Source organism: Haemaphysalis longicornis, unplaced genomic scaffold (genome assembly GCF_048455015.1).
Source record: "Haemaphysalis longicornis isolate Haplotype H1 unplaced genomic scaffold, Haemaphysalis longicornis Haplotype H1 scaffold_14, whole genome shotgun sequence".
Taxonomy (NCBI): domain Eukaryota; kingdom Metazoa; phylum Arthropoda; class Arachnida; order Ixodida; family Ixodidae; genus Haemaphysalis; species Haemaphysalis longicornis.
In genome coordinates, this window is record NW_027526245.1 from 1425663 (window position 1) to 1439487 (window position 13825).

Consider the following 13825-nt stretch of genomic DNA (forward strand, 5'->3'; position numbering starts at 1 on the left):
ATAAACGTAAATTTTCAATATGTCTCATCACACTGTGTTTACAACTTATCACCTCATTAGGATTACTTTTATTTTTTTCGGGCAAGTGCTGCCTCTATTGCACGAACTATTATGTATGCTCAACTTCTTACTGTTTAGCATGTGTGCGTTTGTGCGTGCATAGCTATTGTATCTTTGTACTATGTTTCGACCTACTGTGTAACGATGATTTGATAATTATTTCACCATTGCTATTGCATAAACGTTTCATTGATGTTTCTTTGTCTCCATGATTTGTAACTGCTCATTGAGGGTCCCGTGGCTGTCCTGCTGTCCTGCTGTCAACAGGACCGCAGGACAGATGTCAGTACCAGGACAGCAGCACTAGTTTGGAACTCTTCATTGGTAAAATGCATTCAAAACCTACAAGATCACAGCATAACTACAAATATAATGCTAAACATTACGTTAAGCTGAAGAAGCAATATGGACATCATTTTTAGAGCTTTAAAGCATAGAGCCCTAGGCAACTATACTGCCCAAGAAACCGTAATCCTTATGGAAAAAATCTGTTGTCACGGGAACAAGACTAGACTAGTTGGCCCACCTTCTGGAGAAGTAGAAGACAAAGCTAGCGGGTCCCCTCATGACCGACATCGTGTATATAGTGTGAATACATCGCTCGCACATTCCTTTGTTCATTTCCTGTCTTGCCGCAACGTAACATGTTCCGGTGGAGGTTGCGGATGTCATCCCCATCCTGGCCTTAGCTCAGTTTCGTCTCGGCTGCTGAACATCGCTCAAGGGCTCTTGGATCATGTCGGCCCGCACCATCCCCGGTGAGCAATGAACGCACTATTTCCCAGTCCCATGTCCACAACCTGTGACTTGCCGAGACCAAACGACGTTACAAGCCACCCCTGAACACAAGACGATGCAGTTCCCCTGCCGTGAATTCCGGCGCTTCTCCGAGGCCTTTGGAAGTTGCTTCACTGCGTCGGCGAACATAGCTCTTTCAGGGCCAGTGCTCACCATGACGAATCATCCTCATCTGTGGCGGCGAGGACTCCCTTTTTCCTCTTATCCCGTATCGTCACTGCATGTCTACATTTACTAAGCCTCGACCTGAATGGTCATTTTCGACGAGGGAGATGTGCCATGCAAGAAGAACACGAGAGCTATCGGCTCGACCTCCGGAGAAGTAGAAGATGACCCAGCTGGGCGGGCTGCTTCATAGACGAGATCGTGTATATAGTGTAAACACATCGCTCGCTTATTTCATTGTTCATTTCCAGCGTTCTGCCGCCACGTAACGATATAAAACCTTAGCGTTGCTACCGCTTAAGCAAGCATTATGCCTTCGGCCAGCTAGTGCCTTTGCCAGATAAGCTAGTTGCACGGGCACAACTTCGTCCTTCTACGACTGGCAGCCACCATCAAGCACCCAAAGGGTTAGTGAAAGTGGTTTTCAGAGATGACAAAATTAATTGAAAAGGAAGTAAGAAAAGCAATTGCCGCGACTACAGGCCGGACAAAGGGATACGGAAGCGTGTCCTGTGCTACCCTGATGGGGCTCTCGCTCTTCGGTAGAACACAAACTTACGCGCAAATGACCGTACTGCATCTAACTCTCAGCAAAGGTTTATCTTAAATTGCGCTTTAAACGCAAAATTTTAGCGTGTATCGACAAAAGAAGCACCAAAAAAAGCAGTGGTTTCTCAAACATTTGATGCTAAAAAACTTGATAATATTCTGCACCCGCTTGAGCTTATTTTTTGTCCTTGCTTTCATACAGCTGTGCATAAGTGCAAATGTCCTACCTGTTTCAACTGAAACAGTTGTATTTAAGGCGTGTACGAACATGATTTTTCTTTGCCACCATTATTCAAGGCAAAAAGTTGTCTACGACCGACAGACAGAGAGACAGAAAAACGTTTTTTGGCCACAGCTGGGGTGTCTAGGCCCGCGACGTCTTCTCCGTCGTCCGTCGGGCAGCAGAGCCGCTTTTGGGCAGAGATTCGGTGCCGTAGGCCTACCGGACCAGCCCTTCTTTAACTTGGGGTTTGGGTCACGCCGGGCGGCCTCCCAGCGCGCCTCGCCAGTGATAGTAAGGATAATGGGATGGGATCGGTTCCTGAATAGTGGGATGCTCTCACAGGCCCACATGATGTGGGATAGCAATGCGTGAGGAACCGAACAATATGGGCATGCGTTCACATATGTGTCGGGAAAGCTCGCAGACATGCTGGGAGGGGTGGGGAAGGAGCGAATCTGAAGCTACCGATAGAAGACTGCCAAGAATCGGGATAGAGATGGGTGAAAAATGTGCAGTTAACTCCCGTTCATTGGCCACGCAGGCAATAGAACAAGGGTGGAAGTTGCTGTGGGAAACCATCGTGACGACAGGCAAATGAGGCTCTGAATGGTTGGTGTGAAACTGCAGTTGTAGGCGGCTGGGGGACGCTGTGTTGTGCATAGCGCCAGAAATAGCGGATGGTAAGTATTTCACAAGAACAGTTTCTCTGGCAGCGGCGAGTTGTATTCAAAGGATGGGCACGAGTACTCCGCATTGTTACTAGGCCGCGTCGAAAGGAAAATCTTGCCAAGAGGGGCACGGTTATTTATGTGCACCTTGACGTTAGCAAACAGAGATTGTCATGGTCCGCTCCTGATGACAGGAACAATATCCTGCCTTTCAGCTCAAGACACCCACCCTTTTTTCGTAATAACTGATTTTAGGCGGAGTGGCACTCAGGCAACGCGCGGCATTCCATGATGTGAAGTTTTTAAGAACACTTGCTCCTGGGTTAGTTGGTTAAATGTTCAAAAAGTTGTGTAGTTGAAATGAAGTGTCTTGTTATTATAAGCCTGCAGAGTTGTCGGGCGTTTGACTGATCCTGGACCAAGCCAGGCCCGCGTAGATCCTGCAGGAAGGGGTGCCTAAGTGACGCACCAAATAGTGGAAGGACGCGTTTCCTTCTGAATCGGTTCATTTCATTTCATTTCATTTACTTAAAGACCCCATTCAAGGGGTATTACATAAGGGGTGGGCACTTACATGAAAAAGTGAAAGCCATACTTTATTACAAAGCAAGGTAATTGGTTACGGTGTTCAAAAAGGTGGAAGGACAGGTTATGGCAGTGATTTCATTAGAAAGACCGTTCGAGTCAGTTGCTGCACCAAAAAAGAATGAGGACGAAAATGTGACGGTGCGCGTATGCGGACGCGCAACTTGTTGCGGGTGACTGGTGCGATGGGAGATGCGTGCCGGAGGGAGAATGCATGGAGGCTTTCCGAGTGAGCTTTAAAAAGACTTGGGAAAAAGGCAAAGACAAGAAATGCCGCAGCGAGATGCAAGCAATCATAGGCCAGATTCTGTTTTCAGTGCCGATATGCCGACGTCGTAAGAGTATTTTGAATAAATAAATCGTGTGGCTAGATTTTGAAGCGACTCGAGTTGATTGATGGGATATGCTTGATGTAGGTTCCAAATGGCTGATCCATATTCTAATTTCGTCCTTACAAGATATTAATAAGCTAGTACATTGACATTGTCAGCGGCGTGACGCAAATGGTGTTTTAAGAACCCGGGTGTTTTGTTAGCAGATGCAACGATGTTATACATAAAAGAAGGCTATGGGGCAGGTGGCGGCTACGCATGCCTGTTGCACTTTTAAAGTCAAATCAGAGATCTGTATTTGCTGTAACAGGACCTATTTTCAGTGCTTCATGTGACTGGCAGTATCGAATGACGCCGCTTTGTGTGTCTGTGTTATGGACTTATACGTGAATGCATTCGTTCTCAGCAATTACTCCATCAACCTGTCGCATTTGAAAATTACAAATAATTACTACCTGCTGCTACCGCTACTCTCATGGAGGCTAAAAGCGAAAACGCCCGTGCGTTCGAGATTTTGCGGCACATTAGAGATAAAGAGCTTTTAAAAATTATTCCGGCGTCCTTTACTACGACGCTCCTCATCGCCGTAGTCGCGTTAAACCTCATAATAACTCAGTCAAATAACAATTACAAATGCAGCATATCCGCTAAGTTTCTTGCTTAGAAGTCGTAAGGACTCCCCAACCACTTCAGCTCGTGAGGGTGTCAAATCTGGATTTTTCATGGCGTTTCGTTATTTGGCAAATAGTAGGATGAATATTCGCAACAAGATAAGTGAAACGTTTTCAATATAAGACCAAATAATTTGTTTGCTAATCTTGTCCACACATAAGCAAATCCTGGGTCCTTTTGTAGCCTCATTGCAGCATGACGAGCCATCAACGCACTTGCCTGTGCCCACAGCATGTATTCTCATGAACTATAAGGTGAAGCAGGGCCAAAGTAACTGGTGGTGATTGGCCTCAGCATATCCAAGCTGACACACTGGTGTTTATTGCATGCCTTCACAATTCGTAGGCATTTTAATTTCTAGTTCTAGGGTTTCGCAAGTGTGTACTGTTCATTGGAGTTTAAAATCATGTCGCCACTGCGCTGGACCTAAATAACGCGATATTTGTTAGCTGATCGCCCGTAGCAAATCCGTTGTAACTTGCTCAGGCGAACATTGTGGTGGAACTGTTTATCAATCCCGCTCCCATCGTTCCCGGACAACGCACGATGCTACCTGCGATGTGGTTAGTGTCGATGGGCACCGTTTGGAACATTTCTATTCTCGGCCAGTTGTACTCGTTGCGGTGAGTGGTTTGCGATTCGGGAGTTTATGTGAGGTTTAGGTGAATCACCGTACTTTCACGTATACCTGGTTCTTTTTTCGGAAACTGCTGTAAGGCAGGAGAGAATCCTGGCATCAATATAAAAAAATACGAAGACGATGGAGGGCCACGGTTCTTTTAGCCAATATGAGCTCACCGTACTCGGCACATGCGTCTTGTGCTAGACAAGGGCTCACGCCGAGAGAAGTTATCATCCCGGTGTAATACTTTCTGCCAGCCATGACGGCAACAAACCAATTAAGCCAACGTAGCAGTGCCACGTGATTTTTGCTAAAGTGTATTTTTGTATGTATCGCGTTGTAGGACTAGGCTTAAGATTCAGAAAAAAATTCGCAGGTGTTTATTGCTTTGTTATTTTTGCTTTTCACACATACCAAAAAATCAACTGCGCGCTACGGTGCAATATTTTGTTACAGGCAGGCTACAGCACTTCCCCCAATTCGGAGGGATCAAAGTTGCACTACGCTTGTTACCGTGGCGATACGGACATTGTGAGGCACTTGGTGAGGGAAGGAGCAGACCTTGAGGAGAAGGCACAAGATGGAGACAGGCCCATTCACTATGCTGTTCACGGGTGAGTGCCTTTCAGTACCTGTCTTGTACCAAAATCAAAACAGCCATTGTAGTAAGATATAGTGTTCCATATAGTAGATAGCTCATTTTTGTTTTCCCAGGAATATCTTCCCAAACACGTCTTCGAAAAATAAAATTCAACAAAATGCTACTCAGCATGTCTTGACTGAAATTTACTCGTTTTCTCTGGGCCGTTGCTATAATATTGCCACGAACCATGTGCGGGTTTGTTTATTTATTGTTTGTTTTTATTGCCCGGCCACGCCTGGCTATGTTATCTGTATCCCATGTGAAGTGCGTTTTCCAATCTTTATTTTTATGGCGCACGGGCTATCTCATTCAGATAAGGAAACTGTTTCACCCTAACGTCACTGGCGTAGAATAATCTTTCCTGATTTACAATGTTCTGGAGGTGAATCGACGAATCGAGAACCACGCGCGCCGAAAGATAAAAAGTCTGCAGAGCAGACGCCGCCGTAATACTATCAGCGAGGCTCGTTAGCAAACGTCGATTTGATAACTGCTGCTTCGCCGCATGTGTATTCTTTGGGTTGTTAGGAGAGCACAAGCTCACTCCAATAAATGTCTTTCCCTTGAAGACAACTGCATCGTCTTTGGCGTCGTTACATGTGGTAGAGGTGCTGGGTACGCACCCTTTATGCTCCCTACAACCTCTGTAAGCCGCCAGGCCAGTCCAACTAGAGCCAGCTGCCGACTTCAAAGTTTGCCGCCCGAGTTCGGCCTCTTACCAAAAAGGCCCAAGACGACGACCACTGCAATCACCCCAATCGTGCAAGAAACAACGTCGCCAATCGTGCTGCAGCCGCCCCGGGAACCACCATCATTCCGATGAGCCCCCGCTGAAGACCCGGAGGAATGGTTGGAAAAGCTGGAGCGCGTCCGCATCTTCAACAGGTGGGATGATGAAGAAACCTTCCGGAATGTTTTCTTTTACTTGGAGGATGCAGCTCGAACTTGGGTCGAGAACCACGAGAGCTCCTTGACCAACTGGGCGCAATTCAACAGCGAATTTCTTAAGACCTTCACTACCGTCATGATGAAAGAACTAGCTGCGCTTGTGCTGGAAACTCGAACGCAACACCCCAACGAAGGAGTCGTAATCTTTGTTGAGGGAATGAAGAGACTATTTCGTCGCGCGGATCCGGAAATGTTGGAAGAAAAGAAACTGAGGTTTGTGATGCGAGGAGTAAAGCAAAAACATTTTGCTTGCCTTGTCCGCAACCCCCCTAAAACGGTTGCAAAATTCGCGGCTGAGGCAGCGGCCATGGAGAAGGCGTTGGAAATTCGTACGAGGCAACACTACCGTCCCATCAATGCGCTAGTTGCGTAAACGATCGATGCCGGGGCTATTAGCTCTGACACACTACGTGATACAATCCGCGCTGTCGTTAGGCAAGAACTGCGGAAACTCTTTCCAACAGCGCCGCAACCCCAAGTCACCTCTATGAGCGACGTGATCCGGGAAGAAATTCAACTCGCATTGGGGACTTCTACGCCATTCGAAGTATCCCGCGAGCCACAAGCTATGGCCTACTCCTCGGCTGTTTTTGACCCCGCCCTCCTCGAACCCGTCGTCAAGAAGTCGCGCCGTACCGCCGTCCACTGTCGTCCGCCCTACCACCTGCAGCCAAAACCCAGACGCCGAGGAAGATGGACGTATGGCGAACCGAACACATCTACCGGAGGGGCGGACCACATCTACCACCGCTGCCCTTACAAGAGGCTCGGTTTTCGACGGTTCTCCATCGACGCCCCTCGCCCCCGACCCGGCTGGCACCCATCTGAGATCGACGAATACCTGTCCAACACCAGCCGTGGTCCAGCCCGTTTCAGCCTATCGCCGTCACCCTGCCAATACGAATCGCCGAACCGCCATAGCAATGCTGACTTTGCTCGTGGAAGGTCCCCTAACCCACGCGGGGAAGCTAAAAGCAGAAACTTCTGGAGCTGAAGTTGCCCTACGGCGAAAAACCGGACACCCTCCAACGACGCACGGACGCACCGAAGACAGTGATTCACGACATGCCCTCATCCCGACGACCTGACCTAGCACTGACGAGACTCCCGAACACGATGACAGCTACACAGCGCGACGCGTACCCGACATGACTGAGACTGCCGATGACGGACAGTGCCGGACTGTCAACATGCACAAGCCGAGATGCGACGCCCCGACGCACCCGGAACTCGATGAAGGCGGCATCCGACGTCAAGCTGTCATTCGACGGCTTTGATGTAGTCGCTGTCACAGACACGACCGCCGACTACTCAGTAATGAGCGGACCTATTGCGTCTGAGCTGAAGAAAGGTATGACCAGATCGGACGGTCCGCTCATGCACCCAGCAGGAGGCCATCTCGTGGTACCAAGTTGAACGTGCACATCCCGCGTCACCATAGACGGCACAACGTACCCTGCGGCGTTCTTCATTCTGCCTAACTGCTCCCGCCACGTAACTGTTGAATGACCTTTCTGACGGACAACGGTGCAATAATTGATCTGCAAACCAAGTTTATAACTTTTTTCTCAGATCAATCTATGACGCCAGAATCGAACCTCGAACATCGTGCTGCTTTAAGGATCGCTGATGATCATGTCACCCTCCCACCCCGCGCAAGCTTGATAATCACCGTCTACTGTGAAGGCGCGGTTCCTGACGTCGACGCTATATTAGAGAGTGACCAAAGTTTGCTTCTGCACCGCGGTATCTCCGTCGCAAGAAGCATCGCGCGCTTTAGGTACCACGAATGCCACGTTTTGGTCAATAATTTCACCGAGGAGTACCAGCATTTAAACAAGGGCGATGCAATCGCGTCCCTCTTAGAAACGCAAGAAGCAAGTGACGTGATCGCGGTTGCCGACTTTGAACGCGCAGCCGATGATACCTTCATGCTTCCGAATCCCATCGACGTGAATCCGGCGTTACCGCAAGCAGAAAAAAACAATCACTCGCGTTTCTGCATCTCTACAGGGAGTGTTTTTCGTTGAACTCAAAAATACATCAGACACCTCTTGCGAAGCACCGAGTAATAACCGAAGATGGAACCCGTCCTATCCGACAGTCACCGTACCACGTCTCTTCACACGAGCGGGAAGCCATCCGGACTCAAGTCGACGACATGCTCAGGGACGACATCATACAGCCATTGAAAAGCACCTGGGCTGCGCCGGTCATACTAGCTAAAAAAAAGATGGCACATTAAGGTTCTGCGTGGACTACCGGCGACGGTACAAAATCACCAAAAAGGACGTGTACCCGCCTGGCCACGAATCGACGAAGCCCTCCACCAGCTCTGCCACCGAAGTGCCACTTCTCATCGATGGTTCTGAAGACCGGCTACTGGCAAATTGAAGTGGACGAGAGAGACCGAGAGAAGACTACATTTATAAGCCCGGACGGCCTATACGAGTTCAAGGTGATGCCTTTTGGGCTGTGCATGGCGCCAGCGACGTTTCAAAGAGTGATGTACCCCCTTCTATCTGGCCTGAAGTGGCACACCTGCGTCGTATACCTCGACGACGTTCTGGTGTTCGCCCGGACATTCAACGAACACCTTGCAAGGTGTTGGAGTCTCTACTCGAGGCCATTCGTACGTCGGCGTTAACGCTGAAGCCTAAATATTCCACTTCGTGTACGAGGAACTCAAGTTTTTAGGCCACATCACCAATGCCGCCGGAGTGCTGCCTGAACAGGCAAAAACTTCAGCAATAGCGAATTCCCCAAGAACCAAAAACAAAAAGGGCGTGCGAAGATTTCTCGGACTGTGCGCATACTACCGGCGCTTCGTCGCAAATTTCGCATGAATTGCAGAGCCACTCACGCGCTTGACGAAAGATAGAACCCCTTTCAGCTGGGAAAACGCAGAGGAAAGAGTATTCTGCGAGCTGCAAGAACGCCCGCAAAACCAGTCCGTGCTCGCTCATTTAGACGAAAACGCCGAAACAGAAATGCACACGGACGCTAGTGATATAGGTTTGGGTGCCATCGTCGCCCAACAGCAAAGCGGTTGCGAGAATGTAATCGCCTACACCAGCCGTACTCTATCGAATGAGAGAAAAAACTACTCAGCTTCCGTAAAAGAGTGTGTAGGCGGCCGATGAGGCAGTGCGGCCGAGCCCACGTTTATTTCGGTTGCGTTGGCCGTGCCATGGTCAGGACGAGGCGCGTAGAAACGGGGTGTGCCGGTTGCCAAGTGTCTTCCGTGCCAGCTGGCCAATCTGCCTATGATGATGGTGGCGCTTAAGAAGATGATGATGGTGGCGCTACAGGGCTCCCCTTCTAGCGTGAAGCGCGGGAAAGTGACAAACCTAAATGAAAATGCACGAAAATACACTATGCGCTATGTATAGGTATATACAATTTGTCTGTTGTCATGAAGAGTCCTGGGGCAGTCCTGGGGCAGAATTATCTTCAAGTGGCAGGGGTTGACTAACGGCACGATCCTGGTCGTCGGCGAAGTAGCGTCCAGGATGTGGGCAAAATTCTGGTGGACGAGGCTGGGAGTGGAGGATGGGACGAGTTGGTGTAGGGTGTAGCAGTCCCGGAGAAAAAGTGGCGTGAGCCACAGCCATGGTGTAGACGAAATGGCAATACTCAGAGAATTGGCGCTGCACAAGCAGGCTCTGGCGATGCGTGCATATCGTCATCCGGCAGCCGGTTCGACGAGGATTACGTCCTTGACGTGGAATTGTCGAGCGCGGTTTCGGGCGCAGCATTGTTGTGGTGGAGGTTCGTAGTGCGTCCGTGGTATGACGAATCTGCTGAGCGCGGCAACAGCAAGACACCCGAGTGCCGGAGCGCCGACGAGTAATTGCACGAATGCGAAGTGGCGGTCTACCGCACACGGGCCAAGGGCGCTGGGCAAGGCGCCAGTGACGGCTTGAGGGCGTGCACTGATGGAGCCCCAGCGACGAAACTCGCTTTGACGACTCTTGTTTAGAACGTCGGGGGCGACGTCGGCGGCGCCGAATAACAGACTTTGTATGGTCGGGCGATTGTGCGGCCGCTGTGTGGTCATCCTACACGTCGCGGCTTACGCGGCGCTCTTGGGGCATGTGATGTAGAACAGCGGTCACGGCTGTGTTGTTTGTGTCCGCGGACAGGGCCACAATGTACGATTCACCCGAGTCAGGCTGCGATTGCAGTGGAGCTGGGCATTGCGTCAACGTCGTGCTGCACTTCATGTGCAACGCTGGTGAAGTAGGCGAGAAGGTTCAGAAAGATAGCACGGTCACGTAGCCAAGGCGCTCACCGGAGCCTTCGCCTGGAGTAGAAGAAGCGGTCGAGGTGAGCTGTGGCAAGTGGGTTTGTGCAGCAGACGCAACAACGTGTGGGACTGCGCCATGGTGTTGCGTCGAGTTGGCTAAGTGGAACGCCAATTCGGAAGTGCCGCAAGTCGTAGTCGGGGCTCGCGCTTGTTGGTCAGGCCAGGGTGAACCTGCCGGCGACGTGTAATCCACGGATGCCATTGGAAGGCGTGGTGGTGGGGAAAAAGGCGTTCCAATACCGTAGTGGTTTAGGACAGCGGCCTTCAAGTCGTCATACGCACCGGGTCCTGGGGTCGGCAGCTGGATCTGCTCAATGAGGTCAGCAGGTAGCTTCTATAGTGTTACGAGGTACCTGATTTCCGGGGAGCAGATGCATTTACATAAAAATGGTCTCCAAGATGACGAACCATGCAGCGTGGTTTGAGATGGAATCAAACGGGATCACAAAGGGAAGGACTGGAAGGGCGGGGAACGTTCTTCGCGTGGCGTCGTCAGCGTTGTGGCTGGAGAAGTAGCGTTGCTAGGCCATGGCGAAGCCGCTTGTCGGGTCACCACATTGTAGGTGGCCGATGAAGCGGTGCGGCCGAGCCCACGTTTATATCGGTTGCGTTGGCCGTGTAATGGTCAGGACGAGGCGCGTAGAAACGGGGTGTCGTTCCAGACCGGGTACCGGGTGCCGAGTGTCTTCCGTGCCAGCTGGCCAATCTTCCGATCATGATGGCGGCGCTTAAAAAGATGATGATGGTGGCGCTACAAGTGCCTTCCTATTATATGGGGGATTTCAAAATTTCGCCAATACGTTTATGGTAGACCATTCAAGATAGTGGCAGACCACCATGCACTGGGTGGGCTCACTAATTTGAAGGACCCCTCTGGCCGTGTTGGGCGGGGGAGCTTGCGCCTGCAAGAATTCGACGTTACACTAGTTTTTAAATCCGGGAGGAAACACTCCGATGCCGACTGCCTGTCCCGTGCCCCCGCCGACCCACCACCACAAGACTCCGATGAAGACAGCGCATTCTTCGGAATCGTGACGGAGAGCGACCTAGCCGCCGAGCAGCGTGCCGACCCCGACTTACGCGTCATGATTGACTACCTCCAACGACACAACGTCATCGTGCCCAGCGCATTTAAACGGAACTTACCAGCATTAAACCTAAAAAACTCCTTCATGGTGAAGAAGAATTTCAGCCCCTGCACAAAATCAAATTATCTTCTTGTCATCCCGGCTGATCTTCGTGACGAAATTTCGGAAGCGTGCCACGATGACCCGTCTTACGGACATCTCGGTACAGCTCGAACAATTGGAAAAATGAAGGCCAAGTACTACTGGCCCCGCCTTGCATCCGACGTCACCCACTACGTCCGGAGCTGGCGTGACTGCCAGCGACGAAAAACGCTGCCGAAGAGATCCACCGGACTTCTGCAGCCGATCGCCGTCCCATCGAGGCCCTTCCAATCACTGGAATAGACCTTCTCGGGCCGTTCTCAATGTCACGATGCTAGACCAAGTGGATTGTCGTAGCGACAGGCTATACGACGTGCTACACAGAGACCGCCGCTGTTCCGAGGGTGACTGCACAAGAAGTCGCGAAGTTCTTCATAAACCACGTTGTGCCTCCACACAACTCCGCTGAAGTCTTAATCACGGACCGCGGAACGGCCTTTACTGATGAGCTTATGCAAGGGATCTTACGCTAGAGCAACACAGATCACCAAAGAACGACGGCGTACCACCCCCAAACGAACAGACTGACGGAACGTGTGAACATTACGATCGCGGATATGCTGTCTATGTACGTCGACGTTGAACATAGGACTTGAGGAAAAATTCTTCCATATGTCAAGTTCAAGTTCAAGTTCAAGTATATTTTTCCAACATTACAGTGTTGGGGGTCCACCAGGCGAAAAAGCGGTCAGTGACCACTTGAAGGGTGCCTGGCACCCCGTAAACACAGCAGCTGTCTGGCAAAGGTAAAAAGGTAAAAAGCATACACATGCTAATATATACGTTAAATTAACAGATATATACTATAGAATAAAAGGAGAGACCAATAGCCGCGACGTCCCGATGATGCGATGGTGCTTCTATTTAGAAATATGGCGACTGAAGAAGATGAAGCATCTCGAGCGAGAGCTGCTCACGCGACTATGGGCACCAATGATGGTGATCACATCGGTGCAGCAATCATGACACCTATAAAGTTTCTACATATTCCGCGCCCACAACAAACCGTGGTCAGTCCGCTTCCATGAACTAACAAGTTCGTTCCGATCCGATCCGGTAGGGCAGTCAGACGGCGAAGCAGTCACTGTGGCCGTCTTCTGAGCACACGCCAAGTCTGTCGATGCAGTCCACGTAGCCAGGTCAAAATTCGAAGCCCGTCTTCGACGGTCTTGTACTCGGATGTAAGTTCAGGTTCGTTCGCTGCGATTTCAGAATAGTGCCTTGGAGGCTTCCGCTGTTTTCTGGAGTTCTGGACATTAGTGATACGATTTTCGTTGTGACGTGCCTTGTTGTTCAGATGTTTTCTGCAGTGTATCGTTTTCTTTAGAAGCGATTGCCGAATATGTGCCGCGGCCATCTTTCTCGCATACCTTTCAAAAACGCACTCATCCCGCTCTCTAGCGTCGTGCTTCGGTTTTCCTTTTTGTGTCGTATCTTGCCCTTGAAGATCTCCAGGTTCCAAATCCATTGTCTCCCGCTTGATATATTCGCCATACGGAGATTCTGCTGGCGTCATGAGGTTCGTTGACCTGCCACCGGTCTTGTTCGTGGACATCTCGGCCGACTCTTTCAATGCTCGCGAGAGTAAGGCGCCTTGAGTTTCAAGGTCTAGTTCAGACAATGAAGATGTCGAATTCTCAAGTCCTGTTTGCAATGGGAAATCTAGCGGAGGTGAGGTTTCTGTTAATAAGCCATGTTCTGCGGGTGTCTCCAAGTCGCATGGATCGTAGCACTGTTCAGTCATTGTAAAAAACTCATTGAAGTTTTTTGATGAATGCAAGGTCTCCATAATTTGGCATTTTTCTTTGGTGTCACATTTCTTATCTTTCAATCGGTAGTACAATCGGATCATGATATGCGTGATTTCGTCTTCATAGTCAATGTTGGTGGTAAATTCCTGGTCCAAATCTTCGATATCAATAAGCGGTTCGATCTCCTTATTCAACAACCTCAATTCAACTTCATTTTTCCGTAGCTGGGTCAGAAAGCTTGTTAACACCCCGCAAACATCAGTGATCGTTA

At 50.0% G+C, this 13825-nt stretch overlaps 1 protein-coding gene across 1 annotated transcript in view; it reads left to right on the forward strand.

The window, feature by feature from the left end:
- The window catches only part of LOC144165141 (E3 ubiquitin-protein ligase MIB2-like), a 200039-nt gene extending 194750 nt beyond the window's left edge, over positions 1-5289 (forward strand). Inside the window, exon 13 of the mRNA XM_077695244.1 lies at positions 5131-5289. The gene's annotated coding sequence lies outside the window, so the exon portion shown is untranslated. The remainder of the gene's footprint in view (positions 1-5130) is intronic.
- Positions 5290-13825: the final 8536 nt, after the last annotated feature.